Source organism: Mustela nivalis (genome assembly GCF_964662115.1).
Source record: "Mustela nivalis genome assembly, contig: HAP1_SCAFFOLD_1829, whole genome shotgun sequence".
In the NCBI taxonomy this organism is placed as follows: Eukaryota; Metazoa; Chordata; class Mammalia; order Carnivora; family Mustelidae; genus Mustela; species Mustela nivalis.
The window spans coordinates 56,141-80,316 of record NW_028134835.1 but is presented as its reverse complement, the minus strand read 5'-3'; the positions used below and the strand labels follow the sequence as shown (position 1 = coordinate 80,316).

General features: G+C 46.4%; 4 pseudogenes across 4 annotated transcripts; all 4 read left to right on the top strand.

Annotated features, from left to right (window-relative positions):
- The first annotated feature begins 275 nt into the window (after positions 1 to 275).
- LOC309858082 (serine/threonine-protein phosphatase 2A 55 kDa regulatory subunit B gamma isoform pseudogene) lies at positions 276 to 8,276 on the top strand (annotated as a pseudogene). The gene is made up of 3 exons: positions 276 to 899; positions 4,032 to 4,204; positions 8,145 to 8,276. The product of its transcript is annotated as a serine/threonine-protein phosphatase 2A 55 kDa regulatory subunit B gamma isoform pseudogene (transcript).
- Positions 8,277 to 8,526: 250 nt separating this feature from the next.
- On the top strand, positions 8,527 to 12,367 carry LOC309858081 (serine/threonine-protein phosphatase 2A 55 kDa regulatory subunit B gamma isoform pseudogene; annotated as a pseudogene). The gene is made up of 2 exons: positions 8,527 to 9,194; positions 12,260 to 12,367. The product of its transcript is annotated as a serine/threonine-protein phosphatase 2A 55 kDa regulatory subunit B gamma isoform pseudogene (transcript).
- On the top strand, positions 12,364 to 16,511 carry LOC309858080 (serine/threonine-protein phosphatase 2A 55 kDa regulatory subunit B gamma isoform pseudogene; annotated as a pseudogene). Its single transcript has 3 exons — positions 12,364 to 12,438; positions 12,546 to 13,309; positions 16,380 to 16,511. The product of its transcript is annotated as a serine/threonine-protein phosphatase 2A 55 kDa regulatory subunit B gamma isoform pseudogene (transcript).
- A 250-nt stretch (positions 16,512 to 16,761) lies between these two features.
- On the top strand, positions 16,762 to 20,641 carry LOC309858079 (serine/threonine-protein phosphatase 2A 55 kDa regulatory subunit B gamma isoform pseudogene; annotated as a pseudogene). Its single transcript has 2 exons — positions 16,762 to 17,429; positions 20,513 to 20,641. The product of its transcript is annotated as a serine/threonine-protein phosphatase 2A 55 kDa regulatory subunit B gamma isoform pseudogene (transcript).
- The last annotated feature ends 3,535 nt before the right edge of the window (positions 20,642 to 24,176 follow it).

Here is a 24,176-nt window from a genome sequence, read left to right as displayed (position 1 = left end):
ACGCAGCGCGCACCGGCCGAGATGAGCGCCCGGGCCCTGGCCCGCCACCACCCGCGGCCGCCGCCGCCCGCCGCGCGCTCGCCTGACCGCGGCGCCCGCCCCGGTCGCCCCGCCCGTCCCAGGCCGCCCCCAGCCGCGATGCCCGGCCCCAGGGGCCCTGGCGGCCGCGCCCCTGCTAGGCTGCGGCGGCATGGCCCGCGCGCCCGGCGCGACCTCTGCGGATTGCATCGGTGTGCAGCGGCGGGGCATGCCCAGGGCACCGGGCACGGCCTTCAATGGGCGAGGACACGGACACGCGGAAAATTAACCACAGCTTCCTGCGCGACCACAGCTATGTGACTGAAGCCGATATCATCTTACTGTTGAGTTCAACCATACCGGAGAGCTGCTGGCCACAGGCGACAAGGGTGGCCGTGTGGTCATCTTCCAGCGGGAACCGGAGAGTAAAAATGCGCCTCACAGCCAAGGCGAGTATGACGTCTACAGCACCTTCCAGAGCCATGAGCCTGAGTTCGATTATCTCAAGAGTCTGGAGATAGAGGAGAAAATCAACAAGATCAAGTGGCTTCCGCAGCACAATGCCGCCCACTCCCTGCTGTCCACCAACGATAAAACTATCAAACTATGGAAGATCACGGAACGAGATAAAAGGCCTGAGGGATATAACCTGAAAGATGAAGAAGGGAAGCTTAAGGACTTGTCCACGGTGACGTCACTGCAGGTGCCTGTGCTGAAGCCCATGGATCTGATGGTGGAGGTGAGCCCACGGAGGGTCTTCGCCAACGGCCACACCTACCACATCAACTCCATCTCCGTCAACAGCGACTGTGAGACGTACATGTCGGCGGATGACCTGCGCATCAACCTCTGGCACCTGGCTGTCACCGACAGGAGCTTCAGTATCCTTTCCCGCACCATCTCTCAGGGGGCTTCCGGAAGGGGGGTGCTGGCTCAGTTCTGCTTTTACTCAGTTTCTTCAGCAAGTGAGGCACCGATCTGGAATCCTGATGAACTGATTTATGAAAACTCTAAATCCATGGCTGCCGAGGGTTATATTTGACCCCTTGCCTTCTCTGGATGGCTGTTTTCTCTGTCGTTCTGGGACCGCCTCGGAGACCCCAGAGGAGAGAGAGTTCTGGGGTCTGTCCTCCCAGAGGAGGGATGGCAAACCCATTGGAGAGTCAGACGGAGGCTGCTCTGGACTCTCCTCCCTGCAGCCCAAGGCAGGGGCCTGAGTGTGTGATGAGCAGCCTTGGGGTCCCGGCTTAGGGGGATAGTCGAGGTGTCAGGAGCCCAGCTGGAGGGGGGCCTGCCTGGAGATGCCCTATATCTAGGCAAGCTAAGGGCAGTAGGATGGACTCTAGACCCTGCTGGCTGGTGAAGAATGAACTTGGTATACAAGCACAAGCCTGGGAGGAGCCCCCATGGACAAAGCAGGCAGGTTGCTACCGTGTCACTGTTTGCAGGCCAGTTATAATAATCCTACACAGTGGGGCTCTGCGCCTGAAAACAAACAAACAAACAAACAAACAAAAAACCAAAAAAAAAAAAACCAAAAAAACAAAAACAAATAATCTGTATGTATTTTATATGTTATTTATTTAAACAATGTCATAGACTGTATTTCCCTGTTTCATTAAATCTTCTACAAGCTTATTGTAACAACAATAACAAAAAAAAAAAAAGAAAAAAGAAAAACAAAAAGACTCCCCACAAAGCTGCTAGCACTGATAAACAAATTCAGTAAAGTTGCAGGATACAAAATTAATGCAAAATAATCTGTTCTATCTCTATATACCAAAAAAGAAGCAACAGAAAGAGAAATTTTTTAGAAAACATTCCATTCATGAATGCAATGAAAATAATAAGATACCTAGAAATAAACCAACGAGATGAAAAGCTTGTACTCTGAAAACTATAAAAAAAACTGATGAAAGAAATTGAGGATGACACAAAGAAATGGAAAGACAGTCCATGCTCATGGATTGGAAAAAAGAAATATTGTTAAAATTCCTTTGATACCCAAAACAATCTACACATTTAATACAATCCTATCAAAAAAACCCACAATATGATTTTTCACAGAACCAGAACAAACAGGTTTGCAATTTGTATGGGATCACAAAAGACCTCAAATAGCTAAAGCAATCTTGAAAAAGGAAAGCCAATCTGGAGGCATCACAATTCTGAAATGCAAGTTATATTACAAAGCTGTAGTGATCCAAACAGTATGGTATTGGCACAAAAATAGACACAGAGATCAACTGAACAGAGTAGAAAACACAGAAATAAACCCACAATTATATGGCCAATTAAATTATCTCTGACAAATCAGGAAAGAATACCCATGGGTAAAAGTCCTTTCAACAAATGGTGTCCAAAACTGGACAGCAACATGCAAAAGAATGAAATTAGACTACTTTCTTTCAACATACACAAAATAAATTCAAATTCAAAATGGATTAAAGACCTAAATGTGAGACCCGAAACCACAAAAATCATAGAAAAGAACAAAGACAATAATTCCTCTGGCATTGGCTATAGCAACGTTTTTTCTAGATAGGTCCCTGAAACAAAGGAAACAAAAGCAAAAATAAACTACATCAAAAGAAAAAGCATTTGTGCAGTGACAGAAACAATCAACAAAACTAAATGGCAAACTATGGAATAGGAGAAATTTACAAATAACACACCTGATAAAGGGTTGACATATGTAATAAAGAGTTAGAATCCAAAATCTATAAAGAAATTACAAAGCTGAACACACACAAAATGAATAATCCAATTTTAAAATGTGCAGAAGACACAGACATTTGTCCAAAGAAGACTTACAGATGATCAACACACACATTTGAAAAGATGCTCATTATCATATATCATCAGGGAAATGTGAATCAAAACTACAATGAGATATCACCTCATACCTGTCAGAATGGCTAAAATAAAAAACACCAGATATCAGGAGTGGTGAGGATGTGGAAAAAAAGGAAGTCTTGCAATGTTGGTGGTAGGAATTCAAACTGGTACAGCCACTGTGGAAAACACTATGGAGGTTCCTCAAAAAGTGAAAAATAGAAATACCCCACAATCTAGTAATTGCGCTACTGGGGTTTTTTTTTGGGGGGGGGTGGGGGTGGGGGTGGGGGTTGTTCTTGTTTTTGTTTTTGCACTACTGAGTTTTTAACCAAAGATTACAAAAACACTAATTCAAAGGGACCATGCACCCTTATATTGACTGCAGAATTACTTAACAATACCCAAGATATGGAAGCAACCCAAGTGACCATTGATAGAGGAATGGATCAAGAAGATGTGGTATATATACACAATGGAATACTATGCAGCCATCAAAAGAAATGAAATCTTGCCATTTGCGACAACATGGATGGAACTAGAGCATATCATGCTTAGCGAAATAAGTCAGGCGGAGAAAGACAACTATCATATGATCTCCCTGATATGAGGAAGTGGTGTTGCAACATGGGGGCTTAAGTGGGTACGAGAAGAATAAATGAAAGAAGATGGGATTGGGAGGGAGACAAACCATAAGTGACTCTTAATCTCACACAACAAACTGAGGGTTGCTGGGGGGAGGGGCTTTGGGAGAAGGGGGTGGGATTATGGACATTGGGGAGGGTATGTGCTTTGGTGAGTGCTGTGAAGTGTGTAAACCTGGTGATTCACAGACCTGTACCCCTGGGGATAAATTATATGCTTATAAAAAAAGAAAAATTATATTTAAAAAAATTGAATTTGGGGAAAGTATATGCCACTGTAATATTTAAAAATGTGAGAACTTCCAAATATATATTCCTGAAGTAACAGATCTTGTGGGTCAATATATTTAAAATATATCATTAGGATCATAAGATAACAAATAATCTGGATGGGGAGGAGCGGGCGGCGCGAGGGAGGGGCCGGCGGAGCAGCGGCGGCGGCGGCGGCGGCGGCGGCGGCGGCGGCGGCGGCGGCGGCGGCGGCGGCGGCCCCAGCCGGCGCAGCCGGGCTCGGCCCTTGCTCGGTGGGCGCAGCGCCGCGGGGTACCCTCTCGCCGCCGCGCAGCCAGGCGCCCGGGCACCAGGCCACCACTGCCCCCGCCGCCGCCGCCGCCGCCGCTGCTGCCGGGCGCACGACGCAGCGCGCACCAGCCCGGATGAGCGCCCAGGCCCTGGCCCGCCACCACCCGCGGCCGCCGCCGCCCGCCGCGCGCTCGCCTGACCGCGGCGCCCGCCCCGGTCGCCCCGCCCGTCCCAGGCCGCCCCCAGCCGCGATGCCCGGCCCCCGGGGCCCTGGCGGCCGCGCCCCTGCTAGGCTGCGGCGGCATGGCCCGCGCGCCTTGCGCGACCTCTGCGGATTGCATCGGTGTGCAGCGGCGGGGCATGCCCAGGGCACCGGGCACGGCCTTCAATGGGCGAGGACACGGACACGCGGAAAATTAACCACAGCTTCCTGCGGGACCACAGCTATGTGACTGAAGCCGTTATCATCTTACTGTTGAGTTCAACCATACCGGAGAGCTGCTGGCCACAGGCGACAAGGGTGGCCGTGTGGTCATCTTCCAGCGGGAACCGGAGAGTAAAAATGCGCCTCACAGCCAAGGCGAGTATGACGTCTACAGCACCTTCCAGAGCCATGAGCCTGAGTTCGATTATCTCAAGAGTCTGGAGATAGAGGAGAAAATCAACAAGATCAAGTGGCTTCCGCAGCACAATGCCGCCCACTCCCTGCTGTCCACCAACGATAAAACTATCAAACTATGGAAGATCACGGAACGAGATAAAAGGCCTGAGGGATATAACCTGAAAGATGAAGAAGGGAAGCTTAAGGACTTGTCCACGGTGACGTCACTGCAGGTGCCTGTGCTGAAGCCCATGGATCTGATGGTGGAGGTGAGCCCACGGAGGGTCTTCGCCAACGGCCACACCTACCACATCAACTCCATCTCCGTCAACAGCGACTGTGAGACGTACATGTCGGCGGATGACCTGCGCATCAACCTCTGGCACCTGGCTGTCACCGACAGGAGCTTCAGTATCCTTTCCCGCACCATCTCTCAGGGGGCTTCCGGAAGGGGGGTGCTGGCTCAGTTCTGCTTTTACTCAGTTTCTTCAGCAAGTGAGGCACCGATCTGGAATCCTGATGAACTGATTTATGAAAACTCTAAATCCATGGCTGCCGAGGGTTATATTTGACCCCTTGCCTTCTCTGGATGACTGTTTTCTCTGTCGTTCTGGGACCGCCTCGGAGACCCCAGAGGAGAGAGAGTTCTGGGGTCTGTCCTCCCAGAGGAGGGATGGCAAACCCATTGGAGAGTCAGACGGAGGCTGCTCTGGACTCTCCTCCCTGCAGCCCAAGGCAGGGGCCTGAGTGTGTGATGAGCAGCCTTGGGGTCCCGGCTTAGGGGGATAGTCGAGGTGTCAGGAGCCCAGCTGGAGGGGGGCCTGCCTGGAGATGCCCTATATCTAGGCAAGCTAAGGGCAGTAGGATGGACTCTAGACCCTGCTGGCTGGTGAAGAATGAACTTGGTATACAAGCACAAGCCTGGGAGGAGCCCCCATGGACAAAGCAGGCAGGTTGCTACCGTGTCACTGTTTGCAGGCCAGTTATAATAATCCTACACAGTGGGGCTCTGCGCCTGAAAACAAACAAACAAACAAACAAACAAAAAACCAAAAAAAAAAACCAAAAAAACAAAAACAAATAATCTGTATGTATTTTATATGTTATTTATTTAAACAATGTCATATACTGTATTTCCCTGTTTCATTAAATCTTCTACAAGCTTATTGTAACAACAATAACAAAAAAAAAAAAAGAAAAAAGAAAAACAAAAAGACTCCCCACAAAGCTGCTAGCACTGATAAACAAATTCAGTAAAGTTGCAGGATACAAAATTAATGCAAAATAATCTGTTCTATCTCTATATACCAAAAAAGAAGCAACAGAAAGAGAAATTTTTTAGAAAACATTCCATTCATGAATGCAATGAAAATAATAAGATACCTAGAAATAAACCAACGAGATGAAAAGCTTGTACTCTGAAAACTATAAAAAAAACTGATGAAAGAAATTGAGGATGACACAAAGAAATGGAAAGACAGTCCATGCTCATGGATTGGAAAAAAGAAATATTGTTAAAATTCCTTTGATACCCAAAACAATCTACACATTTAATACAATCCTATCAAAAAAACCCACAATATGATTTTTCACAGAACCAGAACAAACAGGTTTGCAATTTGTATGGGATCACAAAAGACCTCAAATAGCTAAAGCAATCTTGAAAAAGGAAAGCCAATCTGGAGGCATCACAATTCTGAAATGCAAGTTATATTACAAAGCTGTAGTGATCCAAACAGTATGGTATTGGCACAAAAATAGACACAGAGATCAACTGAACAGAGTAGAAAACACAGAAATAAACCCACAATTATATGGCCAATTAAATTATCTCTGACAAATCAGGAAAGAATACCCATGGGTAAAAGTCCTTTCAACAAATGGTGTCCAAAACTGGACAGCAACATGCAAAAGAATGAAATTAGACTACTTTCTTTCAACATACACAAAATAAATTCAAATTCAAAATGGATTAAAGACCTAAATGTGAGACCCGAAACCACAAAAATCATAGAACAGAACAAAGACAATAATTCCTCTGGCATTGGCTATAGCAACGTTTTTTCTAGATAGGTCCCTGAAACAAAGGAAACAAAAGCAAAAATAAACTACATCAAAAGAAAAAGCATTTGTGCAGTGACAGAAACAATCAACAAAACTAAATGGCAAACTATGGAATAGGAGAAATTTACAAATAACACACCTGATAAAGGGTTGACATATGTAATAAAGAGTTAGAATCCAAAATCTATAAAGAAATTACAAAGCTGAACACACACAAAATGAATAATCCAATTTTAAAATGTGCAGAAGACACAGACATTTGTCCAAAGAAGACTTACAGATGATCAACACACACATTTGAAAAGATGCTCATTATCATATATCATCAGGGAAATGTGAATCAAAACTACAATGAGATATCACCTCATACCTGTCAGAATGGCTAAAATAAAAAACACCAGATATCAGGAGTGGTGAGGATGTGGAAAAAAAGGAAGTCTTGCAATGTTGGTGGTAGGAATTCAAACTGGTACAGCCACTGTGGAAAACACTATGGAGGTTCCTCAAAAAGTGAAAAATAGAAATACCCCACAATCTAGTAATTGCGCTACTGGGGTTTTTTTTTGGGGGGGGGGTGGGGGTGGGGGTGGGGGTTGTTCTTGTTTTTGTTTTTGCACTACTGAGTTTTTAACCAAAGATTACAAAAACACTAATTCAAAGGGACCATGCACCCTTATATTGACTGCAGAATTACTTAACAATAGCCAAGATATGGAAGCAACCCAAGTGACCATTGATAGAGGAATGGATCAAGAAGATGTGGTATATATACACAATGGAATACTATGCAGCCATCAAAAGAAATGAAATCTTGCCATTTGCGACAACATGGATGGAACTAGAGCGTATCATGCTTAGCGAAATAAGTCAGGCGGAGAAAGACAACTATCATATGATCTCCCTGATATGAGGAAGTGGTGTTGCAACATGGGGGCTTAAGTGGGTACGAGAAGAATAAATGAAAGAAGATGGGATTGGGAGGGAGACAAACCATAAGTGACTCTTAATCTCACACAACAAACTGAGGGTTGCTGGGGGGAGGGGCTTTGGGAGAAGGGGGTGGGATTATGGACATTGGGGAGGGTATGTGCTTTGGTGAGTGCTGTGAAGTGTGTAAACCTGGTGATTCACAGACCTGTACCCCTGGGGATAAATTATATGCTTATAAAAAATAAAAAATTATATTTAAAAAAATTGAATTTGGGGAAAGTATATGCCACTGTAATATTTAAAAATGTGAGAACTTCCAAATATATATTCCTGAAGTAACAGATCTTGTGGGTCAATATATTTAAAATATATCATTAGGATCATAAGATAACAAATAATCTGGATGGGGAGGAGCGGGCGGCGCGAGGGAGGGGCCTGCGGAGCAGCAGCGGCGGCGGCGGCGGCGGCGGCGGCGCCGGCGGCGGCCCCAGCCCGCGCAGCCGGGCTCGGCCCTGGCTCGGTGGGCGCAGTGCCGCGGGGTACCCTCCCGCCGCCGCGCAGCCAGGCGCCCGGGCACCAGGCCGCCACTGCTCCCGCCGCCGCCGCCGCCGCCGCCGCCGCTGCTGCCCGGCGCACGACGCAGCGCGCACCGGCCGAGATGAGCGCCCGGGCCCTGGCCCGCCACCACCCGCGGCCGCCGCCGCCCGCCGCGCGCTCGCCTGACCGCGGCGCCCGCCCCGGTCGCCCCGCCCGTCCCAGGCCGCCCCCAGCCGCGATGCCCGGCCCCAGGGGCCCTGGCGGCCGCGCCCCTGCTAGGCTGCGGCGGCATGGCCCGCGCGCCCGGCGCGACCTCTGCGGATTGCATCGGTGTGCAGCGGCGGGGCATGCCCAGGGCACCGGGCACGGCCTTCAATGGGCGAGGACACGGACACGCGGAAAATTAACCACAGCTTCCTGCGCGACCACAGCTATGTGACTGAAGCCGATATCATCTTACTGTTGAGTTCAACCATACCGGAGAGCTGCTGGCCACAGGCGACAAGGGTGGCCGTGTGGTCATCTTCCAGCGGGAACCGGAGAGTAAAAATGCGCCTCACAGCCAAGGCGAGTATGACGTCTACAGCACCTTCCAGAGCCATGAGCCTGAGTTCGATTATCTCAAGAGTCTGGAGATAGAGGAGAAAATCAACAAGATCAAGTGGCTTCCGCAGCACAATGCCGCCCACTCCCTGCTGTCCACCAACGATAAAACTATCAAACTATGGAAGATCACGGAACGAGATAAAAGGCCTGAGGGATATAACCTGAAAGATGAAGAAGGGAAGCTTAAGGACTTGTCCACGGTGACGTCACTGCAGGTGCCTGTGCTGAAGCCCATGGATCTGATGGTGGAGGTGAGCCCACGGAGGGTCTTCGCCAACGGCCACACCTACCACATCAACTCCATCTCCGTCAACAGCGACTGTGAGACGTACATGTCGGCGGATGACCTGCGCATCAACCTCTGGCACCTGGCTGTCACCGACAGGAGCTTCAGTATCCTTTCCCGCACCATCTCTCAGGGGGCTTCCGGAAGGGGGGTGCTGGCTCAGTTCTGCTTTTACTCAGTTTCTTCAGCAAGTGAGGCACCGATCTGGAATCCTGATGAACTGATTTATGAAAACTCTAAATCCATGGCTGCCGAGGGTTATATTTGACCCCTTGCCTTCTCTGGATGGCTGTTTTCTCTGTCGTTCTGGGACCGCCTCGGAGACCCCAGAGGAGAGAGAGTTCTGGGGTCTGTCCTCCCAGAGGAGGGATGGCAAACCCATTGGAGAGTCAGACGGAGGCTGCTCTGGACTCTCCTCCCTGCAGCCCAAGGCAGGGGCCTGAGTGTGTGATGAGCAGCCTTGGGGTCCCGGCTTAGGGGGATAGTCGAGGTGTCAGGAGCCCAGCTGGAGGGGGGCCTGCCTGGAGATGCCCTATATCTAGGCAAGCTAAGGGCAGTAGGATGGACTCTAGACCCTGCTGGCTGGTGAAGAATGAACTTGGTATACAAGCACAAGCCTGGGAGGAGCCCCCATGGACAAAGCAGGCAGGTTGCTACCGTGTCACTGTTTGCAGGCCAGTTATAATAATCCTACACAGTGGGGCTCTGCGCCTGAAAACAAACAAACAAACAAACAAACAAAAAACCAAAAAAAAAAAAACCAAAAAAACAAAAACAAATAATCTGTATGTATTTTATATGTTATTTATTTAAACAATGTCATAGACTGTATTTCCCTGTTTCATTAAATCTTCTACAAGCTTATTGTAACAACAATAACAAAAAAAAAAAAAGAAAAAAGAAAAACTAAAAGACTCCCCACAAAGCTGCTAGCACTGATAAACAAATTCAGTAAAGGTGCAGGATACAAAATTAATGCAAAATAATCTGTTCTATCTCTATATACCAAAAAAGAAGCAACAGAAAGAGAAATTTTTTAGAAAACATTCCATTCATGAATGCAATGAAAATAATAAGATACCTAGAAATAAACCAACGAGATGAAAAGCTTGTACTCTGAAAACTATAAAAAAAACTGATGAAAGAAATTGAGGATGACACAAAGAAATGGAAAGACAGTCCATGCTCATGGATTGGAAAAAAGAAATATTGTTAAAATTCCTTTGATACCCAAAACAATCTACACATTTAATACAATCCTATCAAAAAAACCCACAATATGATTTTTCACAGAACCAGAACAAACAGGTTTGCAATTTGTATGGGATCACAAAAGACCTCAAATAGCTAAAGCAATCTTGAAAAAGGAAAGCCAATCTGGAGGCATCACAATTCTGAAATGCAAGTTATATTACAAAGCTGTAGTGATCCAAACAGTATGGTATTGGCACAAAAATAGACACAGAGATCAACTGAACAGAGTAGAAAACACAGAAATAAACCCACAATTATATGGCCAATTAAATTATCTCTGACAAATCAGGAAAGAATACCCATGGGTAAAAGTCCTTTCAACAAATGGTGTCCAAAACTGGACAGCAACATGCAAAAGAATGAAATTAGACTACTTTCTTTCAACATACACAAAATAAATTCAAATTCAAAATGGATTAAAGACCTAAATGTGAGACCCGAAACCACAAAAATCATAGAAAAGAACAAAGACAATAATTCCTCTGGCATTGGCTATAGCAACGTTTTTTCTAGATAGGTCCCTGAAACAAAGGAAACAAAAGCAAAAATAAACTACATCAAAAGAAAAAGCATTTGTGCAGTGACAGAAACAATCAACAAAACTAAATGGCAAACTATGGAATAGGAGAAATTTACAAATAACACACCTGATAAAGGGTTGACATATGTAATAAAGAGTTAGAATCCAAAATCTATAAAGAAATTACAAAGCTGAACACACACAAAATGAATAATCCAATTTTAAAATGTGCAGAAGACACAGACATTTGTCCAAAGAAGACTTACAGATGATCAACACACACATTTGAAAAGATGCTCATTATCATATATCATCAGGGAAATGTGAATCAAAACTACAATGAGATATCACCTCATACCTGTCAGAATGGCTAAAATAAAAAACACCAGATATCAGGAGTGGTGAGGATGTGGAAAAAAAGGAAGTCTTGCAATGTTGGTGGTAGGAATTCAAACTGGTACAGCCACTGTGGAAAACACTATGGAGGTTCCTCAAAAAGTGAAAAATAGAAATACCCCACAATCTAGTAATTGCGCTACTGGGGTTTTTTTTTGGGGGGGGGGTGGGGGTGGGGGTGGGGGTTGTTCTTGTTTTTGTTGTTGCACTACTGAGTTTTTAACCAAAGATTACAAAAACACTAATTCAAAGGGACCATGCACCCTTATATTGACTGCAGAATTACTTAACAATAGCCAAGATATGGAAGCAACCCAAGTGACCATTGATAGAGGAATGGATCAAGAAGATGTGGTATATATACACAATGGAATACTATGCAGCCATCAAAAGAAATGAAATCTTGCCATTTGCGACAACATGGATGGAACTAGAGCGTATCATGCTTAGCGAAATAAGTCAGGCGGAGAAAGACAACTATCATATGATCTCCCTGATATGAGGAAGTGGTGTTGCAACATGGGGGCTTAAGTGGGTACGAGAAGAATAAATGAAAGAAGATGGGATTGGGAGGGAGACAAACCATAAGTGACTCTTAATCTCACACAACAAACTGAGGGTTGCTGGGGGGAGGGGCTTTGGGAGAAGGGGGTGGGATTATGGACATTGGGGAGGGTATGTGCTTTGGTGAGTGCTGTGAAGTGTGTAAACCTGGTGATTCACAGACCTGTACCCCTGGGGATAAATTATATGCTTATAAAAAATAAAAAATTATATTTAAAAAAATTGAATTTGGGGAAAGTATATGCCACTGTAATATTTAAAAATGTGAGAACTTCCAAATATATATTCCTGAAGTAACAGATCTTGTGGGTCAATATATTTAAAATATAACATTAGGATCATAAGATAACAAATAATCTGGATGGGGAGGAGTGGGCGGCGCGAGGGAGGGGCCTGCGGAGCAGCAGCGGCGGCGGCGGCGGCGGCGGCGGCGGCGGCCCCAGCCCGCGCAGCCGGGCTCGGCCCTGGCTCGGTGGGCGCAGCGCCGCGGGGTACCCTCCCGCCGCCGCGCAGCCAGGCGCCCGGGCACCAGGCCGCCACTGCTCCCGCCGCCGCCGCCGCCGCCGCCGCCGCTGCTGCCGGGCGCATGACGCAGCGCGCACCGGCCGAGATGAGCGCCCGGGCCCTGGCCCGCCACCACCCGCGGCCGCCGCCGCCCGCCGCGCGCTCGCCTGACCGCGGCGCCCGCCCCGGTCGCCCCGCCCGTCCCAGGCCGCCGCCAGCCGCGATGCCCGGCCCCCGGGGCCCTGGCGGCCGCGCCCCTGCTAGGCTGCGGCGGCATGGCCCGCGCGCCCGGCGCCACCTCTGCGGATTGCATCGGTGTGCAGCGGCGGGGCATGCCCAGGGCACCGGGCACGGCCTTCAATGGGCGAGGACACGGACACGCGGAAAATTAACCACAGCTTCCTGCGCGACCACAGCTATGTGACTGAAGCCGATATCATCTTACTGTTGAGTTCAACCATACCGGAGAGCTGCTGGCCACAGGCGACAAGGGTGGCCGTGTGGTCATCTTCCAGCGGGAACCGGAGAGTAAAAATGCGCCTCACAGCCAAGGCGAGTATGACGTCTACAGCACCTTCCAGAGCCATGAGCCTGAGTTCGATTATCTCAAGAGTCTGGAGATAGAGGAGAAAATCAACAAGATCAAGTGGCTTCCGCAGCACAATGCCGCCCACTCCCTGCTGTCCACCAACGATAAAACTATCAAACTATGGAAGATCACGGAACGAGATAAAAGGCCTGAGGGATATAACCTGAAAGATGAAGAAGGGAAGCTTAAGGACTTGTCCACGGTGACGTCACTGCAGGTGCCTGTGCTGAAGCCCATGGATCTGATGGTGGAGGTGAGCCCACGGAGGGTCTTCGCCAACGGCCACACCTACCACATCAACTCCATCTCCGTCAACAGCGACTGTGAGACGTACATGTCGGCGGATGACCTGCGCATCAACCTCTGGCACCTGGCTGTCACCGACAGGAGCTTCAGTATCCTTTCCCGCACCATCTCTCAGGGGGCTTCCGGAAGGGGGGTGCTGGCTCAGTTCTGCTTTTACTCAGTTTCTTCAGCAAGTGAGGCACCGATCTGGAATCCTGATGAACTGATTTATGAAAACTCTAAATCCATGGCTGCCGAGGGTTATATTTGACCCCTTGCCTTCTCTGGATGGCTGTTTTCTCTGTCGTTCTGGGACCGCCTCGGAGACCCCAGAGGAGAGAGAGTTCTGGGGTCTGTCCTCCCAGAGGAGGGATGGCAAACCCATTGGAGAGTCAGACGGAGGCTGCTCTGGACTCTCCTCCCTGCAGCCCAAGGCAGGGGCCTGAGTGTGTGATGAGCAGCCTTGGGGTCCCGGCTTAGGGGGATAGTCGAGGTGTCAGGAGCCCAGCTGGAGGGGGGCCTGCCTGGAGATGCCCTATATCTAGGCAAGCTAAGGGCAGTAGGATGGACTCTAGACCCTGCTGGCTGGTGAAGAATGAACTTGGTATACAAGCACAAGCCTGGGAGGAGCCCCCATGGACAAAGCAGGCAGGTTGCTACCGTGTCACTGTTTGCAGGCCAGTTATAATAATCCTACACAGTGGGGCTCTGCGCCTGAAAACAAACAAACAAACAAACAAACAAAAAACCAAAAAAAAAAAAAAAAACCAAAAAAACAAAAACAAATAATCTGTATGTATTTTATATGTTATTTATTTAAACAATGTCATAGACTGTATTTCCCTGTTTCATTAAATCTTCTACAAGCTTATTGTAACAACAATAACAAAAAAAAAAAAAGAAAAAAGAAAAACTAAAAGACTCCCCACAAAGCTGCTAGCACTGATAAACAAATTCAGTAAAGGTGCAGGATACAAAATTAATGCAAAATAATCTGTTCTATCTCTATATACCAAAAAAGAAGCAACAGAAAGAGAAATTTTTTAGAAAACATTCCATTCATGAATGCAATGAAAATAATAAGATACCTAGAAATAAACCAACGAGATGAAAAGCTTGTATTCTGAAAACTATAAAAAAAACTGATGAAAGAAATTGAGGATGACACAAAGAAATGGAAAGACAGTCCATGCTCATGGATTGGAAAAAAGAAATATTGTTAAAATTCCTTTGATACCCAAAACAATCTACACATTTAATACAATCCTATCAAAAAAACCCACAATATGATTTTTCACAGAACCAGAACAAACAGGTTTGCAATTTGTATGGGATCACAAAAGACCTCAAATAGCTAAAGCAATCTTGAAAAAGGAAAGCCAATCTGGAGGCATCACAATTCTGAAATGCAAGTTATATTACAAAGCTGTAGTGATCCAAACAGTATGGTATTGGCACAAAAATAGACACAGAGATCAACTGAACAGAGTAGAAAACACAGAAATAAACCCACAATTATATGGCCAATTAAATTATCTCTGACAAATCAGGAAAGAATACCCATGGGTAAAAGTCCTTTCAACAAATGGTGTCCAAAACTGGACAGCAACATGCAAAAGAATGAAATTAGACTACTTTCTTTCAACATACACAAAATAAATTCAAATTCAAAATGGATTAAAGACCTAAATGTGAGACCCGAAACCACAAACATCATAGAAAAGAACAAAGACAATAATTCCTCTGGCATTGGCTATAGCAACGTTTTTTCTAGATAGGTCCCTGAAACAAAGGAAACAAAAGCAAAAATAAACTACATCAAAAGAAAAAGCATTTGTGCAGTGACAGAAACAATCAACAAAACTAAATGGCAAACTATGGAATAGGAGAAATTTACAAATAACACACCTGATAAAGGGTTGACATATGTAATAAAGAGTTAGAATCCAAAATCTATAAAGAAATTACAAAGCTGAACACACACAAAATGAATAATCCAATTTTAAAATGTGCAGAAGACACAGACATTTGTCCAAAGAAGACTTACAGATGATCAACACACACATTTGAAAAGATGCTCATTATCATATATCATCAGGGAAATGTGAATCAAAACTACAATGAGATATCACCTCATACCTGTCAGAATGGCTAAAATAAAAAACACCAGATATCAGGAGTGGTGAGGATGTGGAAAAAAAGGAAGTCTTGCAATGTTGGTGGTAGGAATTCAAACTGGTACAGCCACTGTGGAAAACACTATGGAGGTTCCTCAAAAAGTGAAAAATAGAAATACCCCACAATCTAGTAATTGCGCTACTGGGTTTTTTTTTTTGGGGTGGGGGTGGGGGTGGGGGTTGTTCTTGTTTTTGTTTTTGCACTACTGAGTTTTTAACCAAAGATTACAAAAACACTAATTCAAAGGGACCATGCACCCTTATATTGACTGCAGAATTACTTAACAATAGCCAAGATATGGAAGCAACCCAAGTGACCATTGATAGAGGAATGGATCAAGAAGATGTGGTATATATACACAATGGAATACTATGCAGCCATCAAAAGAAATGAAATCTTGCCATTTGCGACAACATGGATGGAACTAGAGCGTATCATGCTTAGCGAAATAAGTCAGGCGGAGAAAGACAACTATCATATGATCTCCCTGATATGAGGAAGTGGTGTTGCAACATGGGGGCTTAAGTGGGTACGAGAAGAATAAATGAAAGAAGATGGGATTGGGAGGGAGACAAACCATAAGTGACTCTTAATCTCACACAACAAACTGAGGGTTGCTGGGGGGAGGGGCTTTGGGAGAAGGGGGTGGGATTATGGACATTGGGGAGGGTATGTGCTTTGGTGAGTGCTGTGAAGTGTGTAAACCTGGTGATTCACAGACCTGTACCCCTGGGGATAAATTATATGCTTATAAAAAATAAAAAATTATATTTAAAAAAATTGAATTTGGGGAAAGTATATGCCACTGTAATATTTAAAAATGTGAGAACTTCCAAATATATATTCCTGAAGTAACAGATCTTGTGGGTCAATATATTTAAAATATATCATTAGGATCATAAGATAACAAATAATCTGGATGGGGAGGAGCGGGCGGCGCGAGGGAGGGGCCTGCGGAGCAGCAGCGGCGGCGGCGGCGGCGGCGGCGGCGGCGGCGGCGGCCCCAGCCCGCGCAGCCGGGCTCGGCCCTGGCTCGGTGGGCGCAGCGCCGCGGGGTACCCTCCCGCCGCCGCGCAGCCAGGCGCCCGGGCACCAGGCCGCCACTGCTCCCGCCGCCGCCGCCGCCGCCGCCGCCGCTGCTGCCCGGCGCACGACGCAGCGCGCACCGGCCGAGATGAGCGCCCGGGCCCTGGCCCGCCACCACCGGCGGCCGCCGCCGCCCGCCGCGCGCTCGCCTGACCGCGGCGCCCGCCCCGGTCGCCCCGCCCGTCCCAGGCCGCCCCCAGCCGCGATGCCCGGCCCCAGGGGCCCTGGCGGCCGCGCCCCTGCTAGGCTGCGGCGGCATGGCCCGCGCGCCCGGCGCGACCTCTGCGGATTGCATCGGTGTGCAGCGGCGGGGCATGCCCAGGGCACCGGGCACGGCCTTCAATGGGCGAGGACACGGACACGCGGAAAATTAACCACAGCTTCCTGCGCGACCACAGCTATGTGACTGAAGCCGATATCATCTTACTGTTGAGTTCAACCATACCGGAGAGCTGCTGGCCACAGGCGACAAGGGTGGCCGTGTGGTCATCTTCCAGCGGGAACCGGAGAGTAAAAATGCGCCTCACAGCCAAGGCGAGTATGACGTCTACAGCACCTTCCAGAGCCATGAGCCTGAGTTCGATTATCTCAAGAGTCTGGAGATAGAGGAGAAAATCAACAAGATCAAGTGGCTTCCGCAGCACAATGCCGCCCACTCCCTGCTGTCCACCAACGATAAAACTATCAAACTATGGAAGATCACGGAACGAGATAAAAGGCCTGAGGGATATAACCTGAAAGATGAAGAAGGGAAGCTTAAGGACTTGTCCACGGTGACGTCACTGCAGGTGCCTGTGCTGAAGCCCATGGATCTGATGGTGGAGGTGAGCCCACGGAGGGTCTTCGCCAACGGCCACACCTACCACATCAACTCCATCTCCGTCAACAGCGACTGTGAGACGTACATGTCGGCGGATGACCTGCGCATCAACCTCTGGCACCTGGCTGTCACCGACAGGAGCTTCAGTATCCTTTCCCGCACCATCTCTCAGGGGGCTTCCGGAAGGGGGGTGCTGGCTCAGTTCTGCTTTTACTCAGTTTCTTCAGCAAGTGAGGCACCGATCTGGAATCCTGATGAACTGATTTATGAAAACTCTAAATCCATGGCTGCCGAGGGTTATATTTGACCCCTTGCCTTCTCTGGATGGCTGTTTTCTCTGTCGTTCTGGGACCGCCTCGGAGACCCCAGAGGAGAGAGAGTTCTGGGGTCTGTCCTCCCAGAGGAGGGATGGCAAACCCATTGGAGAGTCAGACGGAGGCTGCTCTGGACTCTCCTCCCTGCAGCCCAAGGCAGGGGCCTGAGTGTGTGATGAGCAGCCTTGGGGTCCCGGCTTAGGGGGATAGTCGAGGTGTCAGGAGCCCAGCTGGAGGGGGGCCTGCCTGGAGATGCCCTATATCTAGGCAAGCTAAGGGCAGTAGGATGGACTCTAGACCCTGCTGGCTGGTGAAGAATGAACTTGGTATACAAGCACAAGCCTGGGAGGAGCCCCCATGGACAAAGCAGGCAGGTTGCTACCGTGTCACTGTTTGCAGGCCAGTTATAATAATCCTACACAGTGGGGCTCTGCGCCTGAAAACAAACAAACAAACAAACAAACAAAAAACCAAAAAAAAAAAAACCAAAAAAACAAAAACAAATAATCTGTATGTATTTTATATGTTATTTATTTAAACAATGTCATATACTGTATTTCCCTGTTTCATTAAATCTTCTACAAGCTTATTGTAACAACAATAACAAAAAAAAAAAAGAAAAAAGAAAAACTAAAAGACTCCCCACAAAGCTGCTAGCACTGATAAACAAATTCAGTAAAGGTGCAGGATACAAAATTAATGCAAAATAATCTGTTCTATCTCTATATACCAAAAAAGAAGCAACAGAAAGAGAAATTTTTTAGAAAACATTCCATTCATGAATGCAATGAAAATAATAAGATACCTAGAAATAAACCAACGAGATGAAAAGCTTGTACTCTGAAAACTATAAAAAAAACTGATGAAAGAAATTGAGGATGACACAAAGAAATGGAAAGACAGTCCATGCTCATGGATTGGAAAAAAGAAATATTGTTAAAATTCCTTTGATACCCAAAACAATCTACACATTTAATACAATCCTATCAAAAAAACCCACAATATGATTTTTCACAGAACCAGAACAAACAGGTTTGCAATTTGTATGGGATCACAAAAGACCTCAAATAGCTAAAGCAATCTTGAAAAAGGAAAGCCAATCTGGAGGAATCACAATTCTGAAATGCAAGTTATATTACAAAGCTGTAGTGATCCAAACAGTATGGTATTGGCACAAAAATAGACACAGAGATCAACTGAACAGAGTAGAAAACACAGAAATAAACCCACAATTATATGGCCAATTAAATTATCTCTGACAAATCAGGAAAGAATACCCATGGGTAAAAGTCCTTTCAACAAATGGTGTCCAAAACTGGACAGCAACATGCAAAAGAATGAAATTAGACTACTTTCTTTCAACATACACAAAATAAATTCAAATTCAAAATGGATTAAAGACCTAAATGTGAGACCCGAAACCACAAAAATCATAGAAAAGAACAAAGACAATAATTCCTCTGGCATTGGCTATAGCAACGTTTTTTCTAGATAGGTCCCTGAAACAAAGGAAACAAAAGCAAAAATAAACTACATCAAAAGAAAAAGCATTTGTGCAGTGACAGAAACAATCAACAAAACTAAATGGCAAACTATGGAATAGGAGAAATTTACAAATAACACACCTGATAAAGGGTTGACATATGTAATAAAGAGTTAGAATCCAAAATCTATAAAGAAATTACAAAGCTGAACACACACAAAATGAATAATCCAATTTTAAAATGTGCAGAAGACACAGACATTTGTCCAAAGAAGACTTACAGATGATCAACACACACATTTGAAAAGATGCTCATTATCATATATCATCAGGGAAATGTGAATCAAAACTACAATGAGATATCACCTCATACCTGTCAGAATGGCTAAAATAAAAAACACCAGATATCAGGAGTGGTGAGGATGTGGAAAAAAAGGAAGTCTTGCAATGTTGGTGGTAGGAATTCAAACTGGTACAGCCACTGTGGAAAACACTATGGAGGTTCCTCAAAAAGTGAAAAATAGAAATACCCCACAATCTAGTAATTGCGCTACTGGGTTTTTTTTTTTGGGGGGGGGGTGGGGGTGGGGGTTGTTCTTGTTTTTGTTTTTGCACTACTGAGTTTTTAACCAAAGATTACAAAAACACTAATTCAAAGGAACCATGCACCCTTATATTTACTGCAGAATTACTTAACAATAGCCAAGATATGGAAGCAACCCAAGTGACCATTGATAGAGGAATGGATCAAGAAGATGTGGTATATATACACAATGGAATACTATGCAGCCATCAAAAGAAATGAAATCTTGCCATTTGCGACAACATGGATGGAACTAGAGCGTATCATGCTTAGCGAAATAAGTCAGGCGGAGAAAGACAACTATCATATGATCTCCCTGATATGAGGAAGTGGTGTTGCAACATGGGGGCTTAAGTGGGTACGAGAAGAATAAATGAAAGAAGATGGGATTGGGAGGGAGACAAACCATAAGTGACTCTTAATCTCACACAACAAACTGAGGGTTGCTGGGGGGAGGGGCTTTGGGAGAAGGGGGTGGGATTATGGACATTGGGGAGGGTATGTGCTTTGGTGAGTGCTGTGAAGTGTGTAAACCTGGTGATTCACAGACCTGTACCCCTGGGGATAAATTATATGCTTATAAAAAATAAAAAATTATATTTAAAAAAATTGAATTTGGGGAAAGTATATGCCACTGTAATATTTAAAAATGTGAGAACTTCCAAATATATATTCCTGAAGTAACAGATCTTGTGGGTCAATATATTTAAAATATATCATTAGGATCATAAGATAACAAATAATCTGGATGGGGAGGAGCGGGCCGCGCGAGGGAGGGGCCTGCGGAGCAGTGGCGGCGGCGGCGGCGGCGGCGGCGGCGGCGGCGGCGGCGGCGGCGGCGGCGGCGGCCCCAGCCCGCGCAGCCCGGCTCGGCCCTGGCTCGGTGGGCGCAGCGCCGCGGGCTACCCTCCCGCCGCCGCGCAGCCAGGCGCCCGGGCACCAGGCCACCACTGCCCCCGCCGCCGCCGCCGCCGCCGCCGCTGCTGCCGGGCGCACGACGCAGCGCGCACCGGCCGGGATGAGCGCCAGGGCCCTGGCCAGCCACCACCCGCGGCCGCCGCCGCCCGCCGCGCGCTCGCCTGACCGCGGCGCCCGCCCCGGTCGCCCCGCCCGTCCCAGGCCGCCCCGCCCGTCCCAGGCCGCCCCCATCCGCGATGCCCGGCCCCCGGGGCCCTGGCGGCCGCGTTCCTGCTAGGCTGCGGCGGCAGGGCCCGTGCGCCCTGCGCGACATCTGCGGATTGCATCGGTGTGCAGCGGCGGGGCATGCCCAGGGCACCGGGCACGGCCTTCAATGGGCGAGGACACGGACACGCGGAAAATTAACCACAGCTTCCTGCGGGACCACAGCTATTTGACTGAAGCCGATATCATCTTACTGTTGAGTTCAACCATACCGGAGAGCTGCTGGCCACAGGCGACCAGGGTGGCCGTGTGGTCATCTTCCAGCGGGAACCGGAGAGTAAAAATGCGCCTCACAGCCAAGGCGAGTATGACGTCTACAGCACCTTCCAGAGCCATGAGCCTGAGTTCGATTATCTCAAGAGTCTGGAGATAGAGGAGAAAATCAACAAGATCAAGTGGCTTCCGCAGCACAATGCCGCCCACTCCCTGCTGTCCACCAACGATAAAACTATCAAACTATGGAAGATCACGGAACGAGATAAAAGGCCTGAGGGATATAACCTGAAAGATGAAGAAGGGAAGCTTAAGGACTTGTCCACGGTGACGTCACTGCAGGTGCCTGTGCTGAAGCCCATGGATCTGATGGTGGATGTGAGCCCACGGAGGGTCTTCGCCAACGGCCACACCTACCACATCAACTCCATCTCCGTCAACAGCGACTGTGAGACGTACATGTCGGCGGATGACCTGCGCATCAACCTCTGGCACCTGGCTGTCACCGACAGGAGCTTCAGTATCCTTTCCCGCACCATCTCTCAGGGGGCTTCCGGAAGGGGGGTGCTGGCTCAGTTCTGCTTTTACTCAGTTTCTTCAGTAAGTGAGGCACCGATCTGGAATCCTGATGAACTGATTTATGAAAACTCTAAATCCATGGCTGCCGAGGGTTATATTTGACCCCTTGCCTTCTCTGGATGGCTGTTTTCTCTGTCGTTCTGGGACCGCCTCGGAGACCCCAGAGGAGAGAGAGTTCTGGGGTCTGTCCTCCCAGAGGAGGGATGGCAAACCCATTGGAGAGTCAGACGGAGGCTGCTCTGGACTCTCCTCCCTGCAGCCCAAGGCAGGGGCCTGAGTGTGTGATGAGCAGCCTTGGGGTCCCGGCTTAGGGGGATAGTCGAGGTGTCAGGAGCCCAGCTGGAGGGGGGCCTGCCTGGAGATGCCCTATATCTAGGCAAGCTAAGGGCAGTAGGATGGACTCTAGACCCTGCTGGCTGGTGAAGAATGAACTTGGTATACAAGCACAAGCCTGGGAGGAGCCCCCATGGACAAAGCAGGCAGGTTGCTACCGTGTCACTGTTTGCAGGCCAGTTATAATAATCCTACACAGTGGGGCTCTGCGCCTGAAAACAAACAAACAAACAAACAAACAAAAAACCAAAAAAAAAAAAACAAAACAAAAAAACAAATAATCTGTATGTATTTTATATGTTATTTATTTAAACAATGTCATATACTGTATTTCCCTGTTTCATTAAATCTTCTACAAGCTTATTGTAACAACAATAACAAAAAAAAAAAAAGAAAAAAGAAAAACAAAAAGACTCCCCACAAAGCTGCTAGCACTGATAAACAAATTCAGTAAAGTTGCAGGATACAAAATTAATGCAAAATAATCTGTTCTATCTCTATATACCAAAAAAGAAGCAACAGAAAGAGAAATTTTTTAAAAAACATTCCATTCATGAATGCAATGAAAATAATAAGATACCTAGAAATAAACCAACGAGATGAAAAGCTTGTACTCTGAAAACTATAAAAAAAACTGATGAAAGAACTTGAGGATGACACAAAGAAATGGAAAGACAGTCCATGCTCATGGATTGGAAAAAGAAATATTGTTAAAATTCCTTTGATACCCAAAACAATCTACACATTTAATACAATCCTATCAAAAAAACCCACAATATGATTTTTCACAGAACCAGAACAAACAGGTTTGCAATTTGTATGGGATCACAAAAGACCTCAAATAGCTAAAGCAATCTTGAAAAAGGACAGCCAATCTGGAGGCATCACAATTCTGAAATGCAAGTTATATTACAAAGCTGTAGTGATCCAAACAGTATGGTATTGGCACAAAAATAGACACAGAGATCAACTGAACAGAGTAGAAAACACAGAAATAAACCCACAATTATATGGCCAATTAAATTATCTCTGACAAATCAGGAAAGAATACCCATGGGTAAAAGTCCTTTCAACAAATGGTGTCCAAAACTGGACAGCAACATGCAAAAGAATGAAATTAGACTACTTTCTTTCAACATACACAAAATAAATTCAAATTCAAAATGGATTAAAGACCTAAATGTGAGACCCGAAACCACAAAAATCATAGAAAAGAACAAAGACAATAATTCCTCTGGCATTGGCTATAGCAACGTTTTTTGTAGATAGGTCCCTGAAACAAAGGAAACAAAAGCAAAAATAAACTACATCAAAAGAAAAAGCATTTGTGCAGTGACAGAAACAATCAACAAAACTAAATGGCAAACTATGGAATAGGAGAAATTTACAAATAACACACCTGATAAAGGGTTGACATATGTAATAAAGAGTTAGAATCCAAAATCTATAAAGAAATTACAAAGCTGAACACACACAAAATGAATAATCCAATTTTAAAATGTGCAGAAGACACAGACATTTGTCCAAAGAAGACTTACAGATGATCAACACACACATTTGAAAAGATGCTCATTATCATATATCATCAGGGAAATGTGAATCAAAACTACAATGAGATATCACCTCATACCTGTCAGAATGGCTAAAATAAAAAACACCAGATATCAGGAGTGGTGAGGATGTGGAAAAAAAGGAAGTCTTGCAATGTTGGTGGTAGGAATTCAAACTGGTACAGCCACTGTGGAAAACACTATGGAGGTTCCTCAAAAAGTGAAAAATAGAAATACCCCACAATCTAGTAATTGCGCTACTGGGGTTTTTTTTTGGGGGGGGGTGGGGGTGGGGGTGGGGGTTGTTCTTGTTTTTGTTTTTGCACTACTGAGTTTTTAACCAAAGATTACAAAAACACTAATTCAAAGGGACCATGCACCCTTATATTGACTGCAGAATTACTTAACAATAGCCAAGATATGGAAGCAACCCAAGTGACCATTGATAGAGGAATGGATCAAGAAGATGTGGTATATATACACAATGGAATACTATGCAGCCATCAAAAGAAATGAAATCTTGCCATTTGCGACAACATGGATGGAACTAGAGCGTATCATGCTTAGCGAAATAAGTCAGGCGGCGAAAGACAACTATCATATGATCTCCCTGATATGAGGAAGTGGTGTTGCAACATGGGGGCTTAAGTGGGTACGAGAAGAATAAATGAAAGAAGATGGGATTGGGAGGGAGACAAAC